This window comes from Eurosta solidaginis, chromosome 2 (assembly GCF_040869045.1).
Source record: "Eurosta solidaginis isolate ZX-2024a chromosome 2, ASM4086904v1, whole genome shotgun sequence".
Taxonomy (NCBI): domain Eukaryota; kingdom Metazoa; phylum Arthropoda; class Insecta; order Diptera; family Tephritidae; genus Eurosta; species Eurosta solidaginis.
The window spans coordinates 173070569-173080742 of NC_090320.1; positions in this window are offsets into that span (position 1 = coordinate 173070569).

A 10174-nucleotide genomic window follows, 5' to 3' on the forward strand; every position below is an offset into this window, starting at 1 on the left:
TACTTTCGATAATTATGTATATTCAACGTCCATATTCATGCAGCACTGATTTTCTTTATTCTATGTTCTTTGTACACATTCACTTTGTTCAAATGAAATCGTTAGTGACTTGCTTTTTAACTGCGTTCGAATAAGCATCTCAATAAATATACATATTATAACTAAAGTAACTTGTTTTTCTCCCTTGGGTATCAGAAGCAAGTGTGGTATAGAAAGTGTTCTAGTAAATACAAAGATATCTTTAAAAGATAACAATATTATATCCCAAGAGATATAAGTATAATTTCAAGAGGTTTTGGGACCAGGTGCAATTTCCTTGGAACCAAGTGCAAGAATAGTTGCTGTTTCGTGGCCACTAAGCTTTTTTAGCAGCCAGTGTACGTTATACGTATTAAGGGTTTGCTTGTTGCCGTAGCCCTTGCGCGATACGAAGTCCAAATGACACTAGTATCAGTAATCCAAAAATGAAATAGAAAATCGAATACGAATGTGAGTTTGCGTTTATCTTATTAACGCAGCCATTTTCAACCACCAAAAAACACCAAGATGAATGATGAAAAACGACAAGTTTAAATTATGTTGAATTTATTGCTTGCTAATTGTAATATATTTTGACTTTATAATACAAAATATTTCAATGCTTTAATTTTGTTCGCGCCACCGATGCGAAACGCCAATTCCAACAGAATGACAGTAGAAGTGACAAAAGTTGATTTACATGACTACTTAATAGTTCGCTCTGCAATTAAATTACCATGTATTTACAATTGAATCAGCGGTGGTTGATTTATCATATGAAGGTTAGGTTAGGTTGAACTGGCCGGTCCATGAGGACCTCACGTAGATTGATTGAGTCCGTAGTGTTACCATAAATTTGTTTCTAAGGATCAAACTGAAAAACCCTATCAAAAACCAGGACCTATGTTATAAAATAACTCCGTCCTCTTGGCAAAAACTAGAAGCCTCCTAGGACTTAAGCCACTTGCTGCTTCTAGATCTGACAGCTGTATCACTCCTAATAGCTGAAGTCTTAGCCTGGCAAGCGCAGGGCACGAGCACGGGACGTGCTCGATCGTTTCCTCCTCCAACCCGCACTTCCTACATCTGCTATCACTGACATAGCCTAGTTTAAAGGCATGTGACACCAGAAGGCAGTGTCCAGTCAGAATACCCGTCATGAGTCATATGAAAAAACTAAGACATAGCCTCTCCCTATTGTTGCCAGTTAAATAATATGTATGTTTACTTGTATAACTTAACAGCTGTACAATTCCCTGATTTAGCGGTAGCTGAACTTGTTTAGCATAAGTGTATTAAGAACCGGCATGCTTAAGCAACGAACCGATATCATTTCGTTACGATAATTAACGTTAATAAACGAAACGAAGTCATTTCGTTTCGTTTATTAACGTTAAGAACGTAAAATTAACGTTAGTTGACTTTGTTTCGTTTATTAACGTTGATTAAGCATGCCTGATTAAGAACGGTTTCTCTCAGAATAAATACATCTCATTTAGGCTCCCAAATTAAACCAAGCGTTTTTGTTATGCTAGAGCCATCGTGAAACGTTAAGAAGTTTTACTTTTCTGAGTCAGCTTTATCTGCCAATAATCGCTTATCATTTGAACACCACTTTCTCAATTAAAATTTTTCCTGAGAGAGCAGCTCCTTTGTTTGGTGTAAAATATCGCGAGGTTCATCCAAAAAAATTCCCCTGAAATCATGTCATCAACATAAAAACAGCTATTATTGATTTTGGCTCCAATTGGGTAGCCTGGACCTTCAGAATGCAGTTTGTATATACAAATATCTTCAGCAGGGCTATCCCTCCATACTATGCACTGAAGATACTTATCCGGTTCGGACATTCTAATACAGCGATACATTTTACATATATCTGCTGTCAGACCAATTTTAAAAGAACAAAATTGTAAAAGTATGTATATTAAATAACGGAGGCTGTATTGCCAATAAAATTGAATTAAGCGAGCGCCCACTTGTTGGCGCAGAGCCTTCGAACACAACTCGCAATTTTGTTGTTGTGATGTCGTCTTTGTGAACACAGTGATGTGGTAAAAATGCACACGTACCTGGTCCGGTATAACATTTACTGGTGACATGTGTCCAAGATCAATATGTTCATGTATATAAGAAGAGTATTGCTGCTTTAGTTCAGTATTACGCTGCAATTTGCGCTCAAGTGATTTAAACCGATTCACCGCCTGATGATATTAGTCTCCCAATTCTTCTACTGGCATCTTTTGAGGTAGGCGTACCGAATGGGCGCTAGATATGATATGATATTTTCTACAACATGGTCTTCACACCTGTCTTCTTAAATAGTAGTTGTGGGAGCTGGATTACTAAGCTCTTCAGTTTCCCAGAAAGATTTTACTGCATAATTTAGTTCCCTATCTGTTTGAATCTCACCTGAAAATGTTACTGCTGATAAACATGCAAGTTTTGATGACCGTGTTGTACTGCCTACAGACACAAGCCATCCTAATTTTGTTTTTTGTAGAACTGGTAGGTTCTCCGCCAAACGTATTTGCCCAATGCATAGAAGGTCGAAAAATAAACCAGCATAAATCATCATATCAATGCGATAAAACTCAAAAAATAAAGGATACGTTAAATGAATGTTGGATGGTATGTTCCAGTTCACAGGTTTTAAAGAACGGCTTGGCTGCATATCGGTAATGGTATGTGTGACGACTGCTGATAATTTATTGTTATAATTACTAGTGCGTGAATGTAGTTCAAGATCAACAATATGATCCGCAGCACAGCATGATTTTTTACATAAGTGACTGCTGTTGCTAATATAACAAATCGTTGATTAATACACTGGATCACAAATTCCAGTTTTTTTTTCTGCACCAGAGACGCCATTATGAAATTCCTATGTAAAATCACCTCCAGATTCCGAAAATCAAGGTTATTTTTATTCTGTGGTAACGTTTTTGAGATATTTACGAATAACCGTTTTTTCAAAAAAAAAAAAAAAAATTGGGTCCACTTAATCATATATATCTCAATAAAGAATTGAGCAATTCGAAAACGGTTTGAAGCTTTCAAAAGGTAATAAAATTTTCTATAAACTGTGCGTATAGTTCTTTTTGCTAGGCCCTGCAGATTCAAAGACAACGAACAATAATTACGAATTTTTTTTGTAAAAATATAAAAAAAATTTTACTTTGCGAGGAAGGATCTCGAAAACTTTTTATTTTTTGCAGACTTTTTTTCTCTCTAAGGTCTGTTTTATTACAAAAACCCTAAGCTTTCATGCAACACAGTCGATGGACTAATTCAAAAGTTATAAGCATTCAAGTAAATATATCCATTTAATACTTAGGTACCCTACTGGTACATATGTATGTGTTAGTATTCGTATATAAGTAAGTTAGCAGGTAGTTGTCGAATGGTTATTTTAGATACAAAAACCTGTTAGTGTCGTTTTCTCAAATCCAGGTACATTTCAAGCAAGAGCATATTTTTAAGGCAGGTAGTGTTTTCTTTGTAGAACTAGGGAACCTTTTTGCCTAGTTTAATTTAATTTTATTTATTTACGATCTTGAAGATCTATATAATTTAATAAGGTACAAAGTATTTTTAATGTTTACATATTTGTTTCAATTCATTGAATTTCTTTGACTTCAACTATATAATAATCTATAAAATTATTTACTAAATATATTTAACTACTTTACAGGTAGCGCTTTACAGTAGCTGTATAATAACTTTCTGAATTTTTTGGTATTATTACAGTTTTTAATATCAATTGGCAGATCATTATATTCTCTAATTCCTTCGTAGTATATACTTTTTTTATCGAATTCAGATCTCGCAAGTAAAAGTTGTTATTGTGTCTTGTTTGATAGCTATGGACCTCTCTGTTTAGTCTGACACGTTCACTTAGGTAATTCGGCAAGTTTCCCAACTTTATGTTGTGTATAAACTTCAATGTGTAGTAAGTGATGTTCTGTTTTACACTAAGCCAGTTTAAGCTGTGTAGTAAATCCTTAATTGGGGTATCATACCGTTTTCTTAATATGAAACGCATAACTTTGTTTTGTTTAATTTGTAGCCTGGATTTTTGCGAATCAGCTAACGCGAATAGGATTGTAGGACAGTAAATAAAATGCGGCTCGATAATGGATCTATAGACCATTATTTTGTATTGCATACTAATATGCCTGCATGAACGAAACATGAACCCTATTTTTTTGGAAATTTTCCCTTCGATGTATTTAAGATGTTCATCAAATTTTAATTTGTCATCTATAATTATTCCCAGGTATTTTATTCGGGTTACTCTTTCTATAGGGGTATTTGCTATTTTTAGCGATACATCATCTTGAGTCACTCTAGACCCCATGATCATCCATTTTGTCTTTTCTATGTTTATTTTAAGCATATTTTGGCACAACCACTTATATATTGCCTGTAGGTCCGATTGTATTTTTGAGGCTGCCTCATCAATTGTGTTACCGCTTATAGTCAAAAGTGCATCATCAGCGAATAATCTTATTTTGCAGTATTTGATACAGGTTTTAATATCATTTATGTAAATTATAAAAAGAATTGCTGCAAGCACCGATCCCTGTGGCAATCCTAATTCAATGTCCACTTCGGGGGAAATCTTATTTCTTATTACAGTTTTCTGCTTTCTTCCACTAAGGTAACTTTTGAACCAGTTAAGCGCTATGTTTCTTATGCCAATTTTATACAGTTTTCTTATAAGAATATCTCTGTCTACTGTTTCGAAAGCTCTTTTTAGGTCGAGGAAAACTGAAATTGTAAATTGTTTCTTCGTTCTACTTTCTTTCCATTCCGCAATTACCAGGTTAAGTGCAGTTTCACACGAGTGTTTTGATCTAAACCCCGACTGTTCCTTTATAATAATTTCGTTTTTATTTAAGTAATCCAGCAATTGGTTCTTAACTACAGTTTCTATTATTTTCTCATCGCTAGGTAAGGTATTTATGGGTCGTATCTCCTCTGGTTTAATATGATAATTGTGTATGATCTATGTTTATAGTTTGTATAAATGTGAAAAAATTTATTTTCAATATAAAATAGTTAATTATGGAGTTTTGTTCACTTTATTTGTGATTACTAGAACACAAATTCGCTTATTGAGTCTCTACCTCGCATTTTTAACGATTTTTAACACTTACAAGAGGAAAATACCAAAATATAACACAGCACTTGACATTGACCAAACATTGTTAGGCTTGAAGTTTTACTTGATCTAAGTATAAATAATTGTACATGATCCTGGTTACTTCATAATATCTGTGAGGCTAGCCGGATACTGTTCAGTTTATAATTACAGTTTATAACCCGTCATTTACTTAAAAATATAATATGAATAAAAGGGCGAGTTTGAGTGTACAAATGATCCAGATGTGTTCTGTTTCATCTGTGGTCAATTTATAGATAAAAAGATGCGACGTGTGTTTTCAAATCATTTGAAAGTTACATACTATAAGTATTTTGGAATTTAGCCTAAGAAAAATGAAAAACCATGGACACCGCATACTGTGTGCACAACACATGGTTCAACTATATGGTTGGCTCATCTGTACAATAACAAAATATGTCTGTTCAAATTGTCAAAATCTGTGTATTGGTGTTGGTGCGAATGGTATGGAATGGAAACATTAAACTTAGCAGTCTTTGTATGCGTAAGAAAATATTACCAATGCGTTGGTTTCATTTTGAGTTTGCCATCTCCTTTTGACAATCCTATCGACCATGCAATGAAATAAATAAAATCAGCTGATGAGAAGAGCCAACCGTATAATTGAGCCATGGCACCACATGTCTAGACGAATTGATTTTTTCGGAAACCGGAACAAAAAGGAGCGTTGTAAAAATTTGGAATTTGCTCCCTATTAATGCATAGCTGACTAATTTCTGAAACTATCTATTTAGGCGACATATGAAATTTATTACACCAATGAAGTGGAGGGAACCAACTTGCCATTCAACGGACTGCTATATTTGTACTACAAAAGTACTTGGCGTTGGAAAGTCAAGAAAAGTAACCTGTGCGAGCGTAAATACAGTGTCATTACCAGAACTAAATTCAACGGAAGTTACATTGCCAGAATCAAATTTAACTTTAGTTCCGGCTCCAGATGCATTGTCAACAGCAGTATCTGATTACGCGGCATCATGTTGTACTGAATTTCAAACGGAAAACGAAAGAAACTCTTTGTCACAAGCACAACTCAATGATTGGATAAGGTATTTGGAATTGTCAAAGGAAAAGGTCGAATTACACGCCTTTCGTATGGAACAATTTAAATTTGTTTCATCCGATGTTAAGGTAACATTATAGAACTCGTCACGAACAATTTTCCAAGTAATATACGAAGGAGGGCAGTGTTTGTTACTGCAAAGGCATTGCTGGTCTATTCAAACTGTTTGGTGAACCATATGATTCAAAAGAGTGGCGATTGTTCATAGACGGCAATAAATTAAGTTTAAAGGCCGTATTATTGCATATTGGCAACCAAAAGACATATATCCCGATCGCGCATGCAGTAAATACGAAGGAAACGTATAAGATAATGCAAAAATTGCTCAAATTAATCAAAACGAAGAACATGATTGGAAAATATGTGCCGATCTTAAAGTCGTTGGAATGCTATGTGGTCTACAAAGTGGATACACAAAATACTGTTGCTTTCTATGCAAATGGGATAGTCGAGCTCGTCAAGACCACTAAATCATAAAGAATTGGCCACAACGAATCGATTTTCACGTTGGGGTGGATAACATAAAATACGCCTCACTTATAAAGAAGGAAAAAATAATTCTACCTCCGCTCCACATCAAGCTCGGCCTTACCAAAAACTTTGTCAAGGCTTTGGACAAAGAAGGCGAAGCTTTACATCATTTAAAGATAATCTTTCCAGAGATTTCAGAAGCAAAAATAAAGGAAAGGATTTTTGTGGGACCGCAAATAAGGAAAATTATGACCAATAATCATTTCAAAGAACTATTGCCACAAGTGGAGGCAGCAGCGTGGGATTCTTTTGAAAAGGTAGTTACTTATTTTTTAAGCAAACACAAAAGTCCTAAGTACGAGATGATACTGAACGACTTAATCAAAAACTATGCGGAAATGGGTAAATAAAAAAACATATTTAAGACCGTTTTATCAGTTAACTTTAAAACCTATCTGCCCGATAAACAAAAAATTTTTATGAAAATTTTTAAATTTACATGAGAATATATAGCCCTAAATCTGAATTTATCGTCCAGTTCCGAACAAACAAGAACGAGAAAAATGTAAACAAAAAATTTGCTCTGAATTGAAAGAGAAATCCATTTATTTAATATACTTTTTTATTTTCTTTCAGGAGTAAATATGTCTTGAAAAATTCATTTTCTACACTCCCATTTAAATTTTTTGCCGCAAAATCTTGGCGACGAAAGTGACGAGCATGGCGAAAGGTTTCTCCAGCAAATGAAAGGATTCTGGGATGTCGCTATGATGGGTGACTACTATTGGTTTCTCATAAGAGAAACCGATCCTAATCTAAATAAACGTCAAAACAAGACACATAACTTTTCCATTTATAAAATAAGATCATACAGTTAAGACAGAATCATATGTATATATGCTATTATTTGTAGGGTACTTAAGTTTTACTATATATGTAGATATATTTATTTGAATGCTTATAACTTTTGTCAAGCTTTTAAAAACTTCAAACCGTTTTGGAATTGCTTTTTTGTTTTTTAAAAAACGGTTATTCGTAAATATGTCAAAAACTTTACCATAGAATTAAAAATAACCTTGATTTTCGGAATCAGGGGGTGATTTTACATAGGAATTTCATAATGACGCCTCTGATGCATTTTCGCTGTAAACCAGTGATATTAATAGTATTTGACACAGCATTCACCAATGCAGAACCTGAGGGAAATATATGAGAAGTTGATGCCAAATGTGATGTGGGTGCTAATGCGTTGTTAGCCGAGGCACTTCCTTGCTGAAGCAACCTGTTATGTTTCGATGAGCAATATTTGCAGCAGCCGCATCTACAATTTTTACCGAATGACCAGCCCTAAGGCAATTTAAACAAAGTTGTAATATTGAGTTTCTTTCTCCTATTTCTTTCTAAAGCGACGTCCATTTTTTGGAAAATCAGTTGAATCAACATACCATCCGCGATTTGCTTCTTTGTTCCAATCATATGCAATGCACGTAAATGAGCGTTCATGTTTTTGTACTACCGACTGTTTTTTATGAATTTCAAATTCGTTTTTGGTTTCGGGTTTACAGTCCAATAAATCATAAAACCGCCTTTTTTGCTTCTTCGCCGACGTTTCGACCTTTTGTTTTGGTCTTCTTCAGGGCCTAATGACAAAAACATAAAAACTTAGTATGTAAGACCTTGCATTATAATTGAGGGTTAATTTATTTATTTATTTAGTTATTATTTAAAGTCGACGACAAACTATGGTCGACTGCATAATATAAAAAATATATAAATATACAACTCAAAAGATAAAATTTAAGATATATCGAGATTTCAACAATGTTATATTACAAACAAAGAAATATTAATGAACATTACTATTTAATTTCAAAATATAATAATAATAAGAAATATGAGTAGAAATAAGATCTTATGCCGAAATCTTATACTGGCGGAATGCATCAGATTCCGCTCAGCATGATATCGGAATGCAGTGGATTCCAATCTCCCTGTTGGAATGCAACAAGATTCCAATCAGCATGTCATGGGAATCCGGCAGTGCTAAGAGTAGTGTAATGAGGATACGCCATCACAAGGCATAAAAAAGTACATGACCTGTGTTGTTGGAATGCACCGGATTCCAATCAGCTCGATGCCTGACCCATAAGATTATACTGCCGGAATGCATACGATTCCGGTCAGTGACTCATGAAAAAGCATGTTTTTTACGTTGTTGGAATGCACCAGATTCCAATCAACACAGTACTCTCTTGTTCCTTCTTAATGATACATGTTGATAAATGTATTGGACGAACCAGCGATGTGTAAAGAACCTTAGTGAGGTACGGATCATCGAACTCTTTAGCCCATCTTTTAACAAATCCAAGTAAACCCAACGCTTTGTTGGCTATAGATGAAATATGCATGTTAAAATTCAATTTCGGATCAAAAAGGACACCTAGATCATTTGCAATAGATATACGCTCCAAAGGCGTACCATCTATTTCATAAGATTGCAATGCTGGCTTCACTCGGTGAAATGTCATATGCTTACATTTAGAGCAATTTAAAGCTAGTAAATTTGTTGTGCACCAACATTGGAACGAGTCCAAGTCGGCCTGAAGAAGATCCAAGGAACTCAAATCGGTAGGACAGTAAGTGTAGCAAAGTTTTACATCATCCGCATACATTATAGTATGGGAATATAATATTGTCTGTGGCAAGTCATTAATGAAAAGGGCAAAGAGCAAAGGGCCTAGATGACTTCCCTGGGGTACGCCGGAGGAAACTCCGAACGATTTCGACAGATTGCACTTGAACAGGACTTTTTGGGTCCGGTTAGAAAGATAGCTTTTCAGCCACATTAATAGGTGAAACGGAAAGCCCAGTAAATCAAGCTTATGAATAAGCAACTCATGGTTGACGGTATCAAAGGCTTTGCTGAAGTCCGTGTAGATGACATCCGTTTGCTTGTTCGCTAAAAATCCTTCCTTAACTATAGAGGTGAATACAAGCAAATTTGTAGTGGTTGACCTTTGACGAATAAAACCGTGTTGGCATGCAGATAAAAGACTAGAACACTGATATTGCAGTTGACTGGTGACAATCTGTTCAAAGACTTTAGGAATGACTGAAAGTTTAGCAATACCCCTGTAGTTTTCAACTTTTAATAAAAGACTGTTTCCAAAGTGCCGGGAATGACGCAGATCCCAGAGATAGCTCAAATAATTTTAAAATAGGCTCATACATGTTTTCGGCGCAGTACCTAAGCACGCAACTAGGAACACCGTCCGGTCCCGGAGAAAAGGTGGGCTTCAAAGATTGAAGACTCTGAAGAACAATATTACCATCAATAGCAGGATTCCTAATGTAATTTGAGCTATCCAAGTGATAGGGATATTGACCGGAATGAAAACCACTGGATGAATACGTGGACTTAAAGAACTCAGAAA